Source organism: Triturus cristatus, chromosome 2_2 (assembly GCF_964204655.1).
Source record: "Triturus cristatus chromosome 2_2, aTriCri1.1, whole genome shotgun sequence".
Lineage (NCBI taxonomy): Eukaryota > Metazoa > Chordata > Amphibia > Caudata > Salamandridae > Triturus > Triturus cristatus.
Window position 1 is genome coordinate 563,688,104 of NC_140582.1, and position 12,702 is coordinate 563,700,805.

Below are 12,702 nucleotides of genomic sequence, written 5' to 3' on the forward strand. Positions count from 1 at the left end.
GACGAATAGAATCAAAGCGGCGAAAGGCGCGCCGATGATTTCGATGTTGAAGTCAATTGGAAGAATTTGATGAAGTTGTGCGTGTCAAAAAAGTTTGAAAAGTACGTTTCGAACCGGAGCGCAAAAGCTGCATCCAAACCCAATGGCGTAAAAAAAACAATCTGAGGATGGAGTCGATGCCCATGCGCACTATCGTCCAAGGGAGGAGTCACCTATCTTGTGACTACAAAGACTTCTTTCAAGACAACAAGGTGCAAGCATCCAAGCCCAACACGAGATGGTGATCTAATGCGAAGTGTGTGATCTGCAGCTCATATGCCTCAAACACTTTGTTTAATAGGGACTGTGCACTTCGTTTTTTGGCCAGGAGAGGGAGTAAAGTTTTATACAAATAGTGTTGCAGAAGTCCAAAGTATGGATTGAGCCTGTCATCATTGCTGATAGCGAGGCTGGCCTTTTTGCGATTAGAGTGGCTAGTAACTATATCGTGAAAGGGCTTCTGGTCTACAGACCCCCTGGATCCCCCACTCGCTTTTCTCCTAGCTTGATAGATTGTCTCACTCAACCAGCACTGCGTTATGACAAACTCTTAGTGCTTGGGGACTTCGATCTGCATATTGAGGATGCTAAGAGTGTGGGGGTGGGTGAGTTATGTCAGGAAATGGCTACTTTACAACTCAGGCTAAAATCTGACTCCCCTACCCATCAGCAGGGCCATCTGCTTGACCCCATTTTCACAAACTGGGAGGACATAGCTGTTAACCCACCTCTCCCTATGGTATGGACAGACCATTTTTTGGTCCCGTTTGTTATGATGCTGCCTGGGCCAAAGGTACAGGAGGAATCTAAGAGGGGCATAACATGCCGGAAGTGGGCTGGGTTCTCGCTGCGAAAGTTTAACAGTGCCCTTTCGCAGGGTGGGTTACCAGGGGGAATAGACGTCGAAAGTGCTTGCGTAAATTTGGATAAGAGGATTGCGGAGGCACTTGATAGCACTGCCCCCTGGTCACTGAAAATACCGGGTAGAGTACAAAGATCTGCTCCTTGGTATAACGGTACCTTGAAAATGGCGAAAACACATTGCAAAGGCATGGAAAGGCGGTGGAGGAAAGACTTCTCGGACCAGGGGAGGAGGGAGTATAAAGATACATTGAAGAGCTATCATGGGCTTATTAGAAGGGCTAAGGCATCATACTATCTGGAAAAAATTGGGTCGGCGGAAAATTCAACAAGGGAACTATTTAGGGTTTACAAGGAGATATTTTCCCTAGCTACAGCAGCAGTACCTGCAACGGGCTCAGAAGAGCTATGTAACCACGTGGCAGATTTCTTTTCAGACAAGGTGGAGAAAATCGATTCCACCTTCCCGGACTCCGCCCAAGTGGGCTATGAAACATTGGAGGAGGCAGGGCACGCCCGGGAGAGTGAAGGGTTGGATAGCTTCACCGTTCCCCCTCCAGAGCTGCTAATTAAAATCTGTTTGAGTGTTAAGTCGGGCTCTCCCAGAGACCTGGCCTCCCCTAAAGTGCTTAGAGGGAGCATAGAAATATTGAAGCCATACATTAGACATCTCGTGGAGGTTTCTTTTAGGACATGCACAGTGCCAGGAAGATGGAAGGAAGCAGTGGTCTGCTACCCAAGAAACCGCACATAGGCCCAGATCAACTTGACAATCTGCGCCCAATTTCTTTACTGCCGTACTTCGCAACGATTGCGGAGAAAGTGGTAAACTTGCAACTCAAGGCGCATATTGGGAAATTTAACCTCCTGCATCCCACTCAGTCTGGATTCTGGGCTCTCCACTCAACGGAATCTGCCCTGCTTCTCGCCACGGAAACTATCAGGCAATATGTGGATGCGGGACAGACAGCGGCCTTGATCCTGTTGGATTTAAGTGCCACCTTTGACACTGTTGCCCATCACACTCTGGTGCAGTGTCTGAGGAAAGGAGGTGTGTTTGGCAGGGCATTGAGCTGGATGAAATCATTTTTGTCAGAGCGCAGTTTTCAGGTGAGGCAGGGCTCTCACTAGTCATCAAACTGAAACAGGGGTGCCGCAGGGCTCCACCTTGTTCAATCCTTATGTGGCTCCACTGGCGGAGATTGCGGACGGTTTTGGGATCAGGGTCGTGTCCTATGCCGATGACACTCAGTTGGTGGTCTCCCTGACACAGGCACAGGATACGGCAGCCTCCAATTTCGTGGCATGCTTGCAAGAGCTGGCATCATGGACGGCTAACAACTGCCTGAAATTGAATGGAGATAAGACCGAGGTGCTTGTGGTGGGGAGAGCCCCGTCGGTGTGGTCGTCGGCTTGGTGGCCCCAGAGCTTGGGATCCACCCTGACGCCCTGCGCCCAGGTGAAAAACCTGGGGGTGTGGCTGGACAAAAAGCTCTCCTTTGAGTACCATACCATGCGGGTGGCAGGCGCCTGTTTTGGAGTTCTGAGTGGCCTTTGTAAAACTCTGGATATGCTGCCTATTGCAGCCAGGAAGACCATGGTCCATGCCCTGGTGACTTCGCGCCTTGATTTTGGTAACACCCTGTACTTGGGTGCAACGGCAAAGTGTATGCAAAGACTCCAGGGTGTGCAGAACACAGCTGCTCGTCTGGTCCTTATGCGCCCGAGGAGGGCCTCCTCGAAGGTGGCACTTACTTCCCTCCGCTGGCTGCCGATAAGAGAGAGAGTCTTGTTCAAGGCATTGTGCATTTGCCACCGTATCATTCAGGGGACGGCTCCATCTTATTTGTCTGATCTACTCACTCCTAATGTCCCAACACGCCAACTTAGATCAGGAGGGAGGGGCCTGGTGTGCATTCCCGCTATTAAGAGAGCAAGGATGGGCGGGCCGTCCTTTCGTTTTTTGGCTGTACAACATTGGAACAAACTCCCTTTGAGCCTCCGGGTGGAGGCCATGGAGGGCACCTTCGGGAAAAATTTGAAAACTCATTTATTCCCACCGGGATAATCAGGACTGGCTAGGTTAGGGTGTACCATTCAGGGCAGTTTGTACCACAGCGCGGGGACACACTGGTCGAGTGTAACCATGCGCTTTATAAATGTGCCTATTATTATTAATGGATCTATATATTTATCACTTTCTTCTAATTTATCATTTCCAATGCACTACTTTATTTCTCAGCCTATACTTCTCTCAATAGATCTTCTAGCCAAACTTTCTGACTCATTTCAAACTTCTTTCTACTACTCTTTCCGAATCACTACCCTATCTCTCACCCTATACATCTATCATTATATCATCTACACCCACTCTCTCATTTATTCCAAACCCCATACCACTACTATGTTCCCCAAAATAAACCTTTCTTGACTCTCCTGCTCTACCCCTCCTTGCATCATCTGACACCTCTTTTACTATACCGATCCCCCAAAACAAACCTTTCTAAACTCTTCCCTCTGACTCTTCCCTTCCAAAAACCCTTTTTACTCCTCCAAAAGCCTCCTCCTACTGCTATGACCTAAAAAAATAAATCCTTCACTCTTTTATCCCTCCACTATCCTTTTCAATCAAAATAACAGACTAACATGTTCACTTCTCTAATTCCATATTCCACTATACTAATTCACCACTAATCCTTTATGGGTTCCAGAGTAGCGTGCTACTCGCCAACAAAGCATTTCAACACCTCATCAGGGTTACAAGCGCTATATAAATGCAAACCTTTATTTCCCTTCTATCCCTCCCCAACCCTTCTCAATCCAATTAACTGACTAACATCCACCACTCAAGTTACTTTCATATTTCACCATACTAATTCACCACCAATCCTTTATGGGTTTCCAAAGCAGCGTGCTACTCGCTTCAACACCCCATCAGGGATTAGAAGCGCTATAAATGAAAGCATAGTCCATTGTTTATGTTAATGCTTAAGCGGAGGAATGATGCCCAATGAGATTTGTTTTGCGAGAGGATGTTTGTAATATAAAGTGAAAAGAAAAAGATGGAAACTCACATTGAGGAAGGCGAAGTGGCTGAAAGGCATTTGTCATTGTTGCAAGTAAAAAAAAAAATATATATATATATATATTGGATTGGAATTGCATTTAGATAGTGCTTACTACCCCTTACGAGACGTTGAAGTGCTTTTTTGCCGAGTAGCACGCTACTCCGGAAACCCATAAAGGATTAGTGGTGAATTAGTATGGTGAAATATGGAAGTAATGTGAGTGGTGAATATTAGTCAATTATTTGGAGTGAGAAGTATAGCGGAAGGATAGAAGGGGAAGAAAGGTTTGCATTCATTTAGCACCTGTTACCCCTGATGGGTGTTGAAGCGCTTTTCTGGCGAGTAGCACGCTACTCCGGAAACCCATAAAGGATTAGTGTTGAAAATTTGTATAGTGAAATATGAAGTGATTTGAGTGGTGGATATTTTATTCAGTTATTTGGACAGAGAAGGGTAGGCGGCGGGATAGAAGAGGGAAAGAGGTTTTTATTTATATAGTGTGAGAGGACCGCTCCTAGCCCTAGCTCAGAGGCATCAGTCTGCACTATGAGCTGCTTGGCATAATCTGGAGCTTTTAGAATTGGTGCTGAGCACATTGCTTCTTTCAGGGTGTCAAAAGCCTTTTGGCAACTAACTGTCCAGTTCACTTTCTTGGGCATTTTCTTAGAGGTGAGTTCTGTGGGGGGGGGGGTCACAATGGACCCATACCCCTTCACAAACCTCCTGTAGTACCCAGTCAAGCCAAGGAATGCCCTGACTTGGGTCTGGGTTGTTGGAGCTATCCAGTCCATGATGGCCTGGATCTTAGGTTGTAAGGGCTGTACCTGGCCTCCACCTACAAGGTGGCCCAAGTACACCACAGTGCCCTGCCCTATCTGGCATTTGGATGCCTTGATAGTCAGGCCTGCATTGTGCAGAGCCTCTAAAAGTTTTCCAAGGTGGATCAGGATCCTGCCAGGTGGAGCTAAAGACAGCAATATCATCGAGATAAGCTGCACTAAAGGACTCCAGCCCAGCCAGGACATGGTTCACCAGCCTCTGGAAAGTGGCAGGAACATTCTTTAACCCAAAGGGCATGTCCATCAGGGGTGGAGAATGCTGTCTTTTCTTTTGCTCCTGGGGCCATGCCAATCTGCCAGTACCCTGCAGTTAAGTCAAAGGTACTGAGGAATTGGGCAGCCCCTAATTTATCTATCAGTTCATCTGCTCTTGGGATAGGGTGAGCATCTGTCTTAGTGACAGAGTTGAGCCCTCTATAGTCCACACAGAACCTCATCTGTCTCTTTTCACCCTGTTGATGAGGTTTGGGGACTAGAACCACTGGGCTGGCCCAGGGGCTCTCAGAGGGTTCAATAACCCCTAACTCCAGCATCTTGCTGACTTCAGCTTTGATGCTCTCCTTGACTTGGTCTGACTGTCGATAGATTTTGTTTTTGACAGGTGCACTGTCACCAGTGTCCACATCATGGGTACACCAGTTTGTCAGACCAGGGGTCAGGGAGAAGAGGCTAGCATACTGCTGCAAGACTTGCTTGCAGTCAGTTTGCTGTTGGGCAAAGAGGGTGTCTGAAAAGATCACACCATCTACTGACCCATCTTGTGGGCTATAGGAGAGGAGGTCAGGGAGAGGTTCACTCTCTGCTTCCTGCTCCTCATCAGTCACCATCAGCATGGTGATGTCAGCCCTGTCATTGTAGAGCTTGAGGTGGTTCACATGGATGACCCTCTTGGGTGTCCTGCTAGTGCCCAGGTCAACTAGATAGGTGACCTCGCTCTTTCTTTCTAGGATAGGGTAAGGGCCACTCCATTTATCTTGGAGAGCCCTTGGTGCCACTGGCTCCAAAACCCACACCTGTTGCCCAGGTTGAAATTCAACCAGTGCAGCTTTTTGGTCATACCAGTGCTTCTGGAGCTCCTGGCTGGCCTCAAGGTTCTTGGATGCTTTTTCCATGTACTCAGCCATTCTGGACCTTAGGCCAAGCACATAGTCCACTATGTCTTGTTTGGATTCTTGAAGAGGCCTCTCCCAGCCCTCTTTTACAAGACAAAGTGGTCCCCTTACAGGATGACCAAACAGAAGTTCAAAGGGTGAGAAACCTACTCCCTTCTGTGGCACTTCCCTGTAAGCGAAAAGCAGGCATGGTAACAGGACATCCCACCTCCTTTTGAGTTTTTCAGGGAGCCCCATGATCATACCTTTCAATGTCTTGTTGAATCTCTCAACAAGGCCATTGGTTTGTGGGTGGTAGGGGGTAGTAAACTTATACTGCACCCCACACTCCTTCCACATGTATGTTAGGTAAGCAGACAAAGTTGGAACCTCTGTCTGAAACCACCTCCTTAGGAAACCCCACCCTGGTGAAGACACCCAGGATGGCCTTGGCTACTGCAGGAGCTGTAGTAGTCCTAAGTGGAATTGCTTCAGGGTACCTAGTGGCATGATCCACTACCACTAGAATACATTTGTTCCCTGAGGCTGTAGGTGGCTCAAGTGGACCCACAATGTCCACTCCTACCCTTTCAAAGGGGACCCCCACCTCTGGTAGTGGGATGAGGGGGGCCTTTGGGTGGCCACCTGTCTTGCCACTGGCTTGACAGGTGACACAGGAGCTGACAAACTCCTTCACCTTTTGGTGCATCTGGGGCCAGTAAAAGTGACTCACTAGCCTTTCCCAAGTTTTGGATTGCCCCAGATGTCCAGCTAGGGGGATCTCATGAGCCAAAGTTAGGAGGAACTCCCTGTACTTCTGTGGCACTACCACCCTCCTGGTGGCTCCAGGAGTGGGGTTTCTTGCCTCAGCATACAGTAATCCCTCTTCCCAATAAGCTATGTGGGTACCACTGACATCTCCCCTTGCTTCTGAAACAGCTTGCTGCCTCAGGCTTTCAAGAGTGGGACAGTCTCGCTGACACTGGCACAGCTCTTCCCTAGAGGGTCCCCCTGGGCCCAAGAGTTCAACCTGGTAAGGGTCAAGCTCCATGGACTCAGTTCCCTCAGGGGTATCCAAATCCTCTCCCTGGGGAGAGGGGTTCTGAGTGTGTTGCTGTGTAGAAGCTGGTTCCCCAGTCTTCTTTCCTTTTCTCTTGGTTGGCTGGGCCATTATTTCAGGCTCCAGACCTACTTTGTCACCCTTCCTCTTGCTCTGGTTTGCACACACACCAATTCAGGGATGCCCAGCATGGCTGCATGGGCCTTTAACTCAACCTCAGCCCAGGCTGAGGTTTCCAGATCATTTCCAAGCAGACAGGCAGCTGGCAACTTTGGAGAGACCACTACCTGTTTCAGGCCAGTGACCCCCCCCCCCCCCAGTCTAATGTTACCATGGCCATGGGATGACTAGTGGTGACACGGTCAGCGTTGGTGACTGGGTAAGACTTCACAATCAAGTATTGCTCAGGGGAAACCAGTGTGTCTTTCACCACAGTGACACTGGCACCTGTATCCCTCAGAGCTTCTACCCTAGTTCCATTCACCCAGGGGTACTGTAAGTATTTCTTTAAGTTGGACGGCCACACAGCTACAGTGGCAAACTCCACTTCTCCCAAGGAGACTAGACTTGCTTCAGTGTGCTCCCAGATTTGCTCAGGGTACACCTCTGATCCCATTTGTATGCTTGCTGCCCCAGAAGTAGCTGTACTGGGTGCCTTAGGGGCTTTGTTTTGGGGGCAAGCGACAGTTATGTGTCCTTGCTTCTTGCAGGTATTACACCAGGCCTTTAAGGGATCAAAGTTCTTCCCCCTATATGGTTGGGGCACATAGGGAGTAGTGTGGGTCCCACCCACCTGAACAGGTTTTTGGGGCCCTTTGGAAGACTCAAACTCTTTATCTTGGGGATTCTCACCACCTTTCCCCTGGGGAGGTTTTGGGACCACTTTCTTTTGGTCACCCCCAGTGGTTGTCTTTTGTCACCCTAGTCTTGACCCAGTGGTCTGCCTTCTTTCCCAATTCTTGGGGAGAAATTAGACCTAGGTCTACCAAATGCTGATGCAACTTTTCATTTGTGCAGTGATCCTGCCTCTGGCCCAGAAAGGGTCAGAAGCCGGTCTCTGCAGTTACCAGAGAACAGTTCCCACAGGAGTGCCCCCCAGAGAGGTTTCTTTACTTTTCTGATATCACAAGCCCTCTCAAAGGCTGTGAACCATTTGGTGATATCATCACCTTCCTCAAATTTAGGGACAATCCCTTTGGGGATTTTAAGGTCATAAGTTTCCTCCCTATCCTTAGTTTTATTATTGCTGCCACCATTGATGGGTGCTAAACCCATCTCTCTCCTTTCTTTTTCTAGAGCCATGAGCCTGGACTATAGCTCTAATCTTTTGGCCAGCCTTACAAGGCTGTCCTCTTCACTGGGGGGTCCCCCAGTGTTCTCTCTGGGACCAGAGCCACCTGTGTAGTCTCTAGGTGCCCAGATGCTAATCCTTGGATTGGAGGGTATGGGTGCCCTCTCCTACCTAGGGAATAGCATGGGGGGGGGGTTGTTGTCAACCTCCTCTGCTTCCCTTTCCTCATCTGACTGGCCATCACCATGTTCAGATGGGTGGTCCTTAGCATACTCAGCCAAGAGCTCCTGGAGCCCTAGTTTGGTTGGATGCAGGCCCATTTGTAAATTTTTAAGTTTGCATAAGGACCTCAATTCCTTGAAAGACAAGTGTAAGTAAGGTGCGACGTCGAGCTCCTCCACCAGGTCCATGTTATTATTATCACTAATAGCTGGGTTTGTTTGAGACATTCTAACCTGACAGTTCTAACCCTCTACCCTGACTATAGTGACTTTTATTTTTCTAAAATTCTAATGGGACTTAAGCAAGGCCCTAGCAAGACTTTTAGTAATTTTGGAAAGACCAATCAGAATTCTAAAGGCAATTTTTAAGAGTTCTGTCGTGTGGTCAGATGGTAACCAAGTAGTCCAACAAATGCAAGTTTGTATCCCACCGCTGATCCACCAATGTGAGAAAGTGGCTCTGTATATACTGTTCCTTAATAGGTACAGTGTGTACAGAGTCCACAGAACCCAAGGGTTTAACAGAGGTTAAAGTTAGATATAACCTTACTCTCCAAAGTGGTAGCCTGGTCGAGCAGTAAGGCAGTATCAGAGGACAGTGTAAAGCATTTGTTGTACACACTCAGTCAGCAAATAGTTCCACACACTCAATAACTGAACTCTAGGCTGATGGTTTGTATATAAAAAATATATGCTAGTTTTATTTTAGAACCAACACTTGGAATTAAAATATGCTTTCTCGACAGGAGATGTTTCATAAAAATACTTTTGTATATGCAATAGACTTTTTAGTAAACAGTTACAAGTAGTTGCAGTAGGCAACTCTATTTCTAAACACAATACATTGAGCTCAATGATAAATTCAAGTTATATGCAACAGATTACTTTTTAGATTACTTTTGTAATTCCAGGACTGGATCCTAGATTCAGTCCTGGGTCAGTTCTCAGAATCAGTTGATGAAAGTCGACTTTGGTACTGTAATGATTTTTAACTAATATTTATCTATTTTAAAAGTTGACACTTGGAAAATATTTCAGAGCAAACAATCAATGATTCCCTATGGAAGAAAATTCAGGTTATAGGTACAGTATGTTCTCGTTACTTTTGTAATCCAGTACTGGGTGCCTAGACTCAGTACTGGGACCTTTATCAAAAACAGGTAAGTAATGACGTTTTCAGATATTATACGATTTTTGAAGAATATTTAAAGATTGCAGAAGTCAACACTTAGAAGAAATTTCACAGAAAAACAGTCAATGGTTTTCCTACGGAAGAAAAATGAGTTAAAGGTAAGTATAGTTGTGGGTACTTTTCAGAGTCAGTGCTGGGCACCAAGATCCAGCACTGGGAGCTCACCTAAGAGCAGGTGAGTAAATTCGTTTTTGTCACTCGGCTGATTTTTGGTGAATATTTGAAGATTTGAAAAGTCCACACTTAGAAGAAATTTCAGGAAAAAGCCAGTCAATGTTACCCTATGAGGAAAATAGAGTTTGCGGTTTAAGGGCAAGTACTCGACTGGCAGAGTTGAGGTTCTGGGCACAGACTCAGGGGTCTCCCAGGGTCAGGTAGGTACAGTTGGTTCACCCTCAGCGACACTAGGGCGGCCGGGTGCAGAGAGAGTTAGGCCCAATGTTATCCTATGAGGGATAGGGGGGCCTTGTTTGGTGGCTGCTGTCTGGCAAGCCACGCGGCTGTGGGAGCTGGGTTCCTGGTCACTTACTCAGGGCAAGTGGGGAAGTAGGAAAGTGTAGAGTTTTCACTGCCAGGGCCACTCGGGCGGCTGGGTGCAGAGGGCTTTTGAGCCTTCGGGCGCTCAATGGATTTCAATGGGAAATCTCCGGTTTGGAAAAAGACTGCAGGCTCGGGGACGAGGACTCTTCAGGTGCCAGCACCACTTCGAGAGGCAAGTTGGGTAGTTGGAGGATAGGTAGGTACCCCGGGATTGGACACAGAGGGCCATGGGGCGCCGGGTGCAGGGGTGCCTTTTGGTGTCGGAAAATCTTACCCTCTGTTGATCGCGGTTGGGGTGGCACACTGTTCTGAGGCTGCAGGCTTCTTCAGGATTGTCGAGGGGGGTCCTTGGGTGCCGGACTCGGGGTCACAGTCGCCGTGGGGTCGTCCTCGTGGGTTTAGTTCACTCCGGCACCGGCCAGGCTTGGCTGGTGCAGAGTGGGCTGGGATCGCGGTTCCGGGCTGCTGCCAGGGGTGAAAGGTAGGTTCTGAGTAGAGCCTCTACTCATGGGAGTCCCAGGGGATCAGAGTTCAAAGGTAGCCAGGTCCTCCGGGGTTTCGGAGGTTGCTGGCCACAAGAGATGCCGGGTTTGGAGCAGGAGCAGGTTCGAGGTCGACAGGCCGGTAGGGCTGGGGCCAAAGCAGTTGGTGTGTCCCTCTCCTTCGCAGCTGCAGGGCAGGTCTTCTTTTCTTCTCGCTCTTCTTGTAGTTTCGGAATCTGGAATCTGGGGAAGGAAGGTTCAGGGTGCCCCTAAATACTAGATTTAGGGGCGTTACAGGTAGGTGAAGGACAGGGACCAATGGGTCCCCGTCCTGGGGTGGGTACACCCCCTATCCTGCCTCTCTCCTGTGGGAGGGGGGCAGTAGCCTAGTCCTGATAGGGTAGGGCTCCCCATCTTCAAGATGGCAAGAGCCCGGAGATGTGCTTCACCTTGCCTCCCCCACCTGAGGGGTGGGGTTGGCAGGCTGGCACATCCCCTGTCCTTATTTGGGGTTTCCGGCCAAAGCTTCCCGCCAGAGTGGGGGTTGCAGGGGCCTGGGGAAGCTCACAGAGGCGGCATGCCTTTGAAGCTTCCCCCTGCCCATCCTGGGGGAGGAGATTTAGCACCTTGCCCAGGATGTGCATTGTTGCAGGACCAGGAGAGCAGGGGCTCTCCTACCCAGGGGTCCAGCAACATGTGTGCTGGGTGGCAGCCTAGGCAGCCTCAGAGCAGATGTGGATTCGTAGGTTAGGTTTCAGGGGGCACCTCTAAGTTGCCCTCTGGGGTGCTGGGTACATTAAATCCCACACTGGCATCAGTGTGGGTTTAATGTGCTGAGAAGTTTGATACCAAACTTCCCAGTCTTTAGTGTTGCCATTGTGGTGTTGTGGAGCTCGTGTTTGACGAGCTCTCATCACCATGTACTCTTAAATGGCAGCACTGCACTTACAGGGCTCAGGAATTGACCTGGGCACTGTAGGGGCACAGGGCTCCTGTTCCTGTGCCCACACCATTGGCATAAGGCACCCAGCTAGAGGGGTGACTGATGTATGCCATGGCAGTGTAGGTGATGGGCATGGCACACAGGGATGTGTGCCATGTCGACTTTGTTTTGGTTTTGCACCCAAACACTCAGCCTGCAAAGGCAGTGTGTGTGTGTAAGGGTACAGGGCCTCTAAGGGTGGCACAAGGTGTGCTGCAGCTCTTAGAGGTCTCCCTTGGTCACAAAGCCCTGGGTACTTAGGGTACCATTTACTAGGGCCTGACATGTGGCCAGGGATTGCCAATTGGGGTTTGGTTTGTTTTAGGGAAGGAACATAGGCCCTGGGCACCTGATTGGCAGGACTCCAGGGCACACTCAGTCAAAGTACATTTAGCAATTCAGCAAAAAGTGGGGGCATACCATGCAAGAAAGATGGCACTTTCTAACATATAGCGCTTGCTACTCCTGATTGGGTTATGAAGCGCTTTTTTGGCGAGTAGCACACTACTCTGGAACCCATAGGATTAGTGTTGAATTAGTATAGTGAAATATGAAAGCATTTTGAATGGTGGATATGTTAGTCAGTTATTTTGATTGAGAAGGGTTGGGGAGCGATAGAAAAGGGAAAAAGGTTTGCATTAATATAGCACTTATAACCCTGATGGGGTGTTGAAGCACTTTATTGGCGAGTAGCATGCTACTCTGGAACCCATAAAGGATTAGTGGTGAATTAGTATAGTGGAATAGGAAATTTGAGAAGTGAACATGTTAGTCTGTTATTTTGATTGAAAAGGGTAGTGGAGGGATAGAAGCGTGAAGGATTTAGATGTTTTTTTTTTTGGGAGGTCGAGACAGTGCAGTGAAAATACCATCTTCGAAATAGCACTGCGCCCCATGAGGGAAAGGGGTGAAGGGTGTTCTGGAATGGAGGACCAGAGTCCATCCGTGACCCTGATGATATATTATTGTGAGTGTTTCTGTGCTGTAAGTGCCACCATCATGCACAGGTAAAGGAAGCCATCAGTTTCCCATTTCA

At 48.5% G+C, this 12,702-nt stretch overlaps 1 protein-coding gene across 1 annotated transcript in view; it reads right to left on the reverse strand.

The window, feature by feature from the left end:
• Positions 1–12,702, reverse strand: part of CTSO (cathepsin O) — a 114,897-nt gene that overhangs the window by 68,215 nt on the left and 33,980 nt on the right. The gene's annotated exons all lie outside the window — the stretch shown is intronic.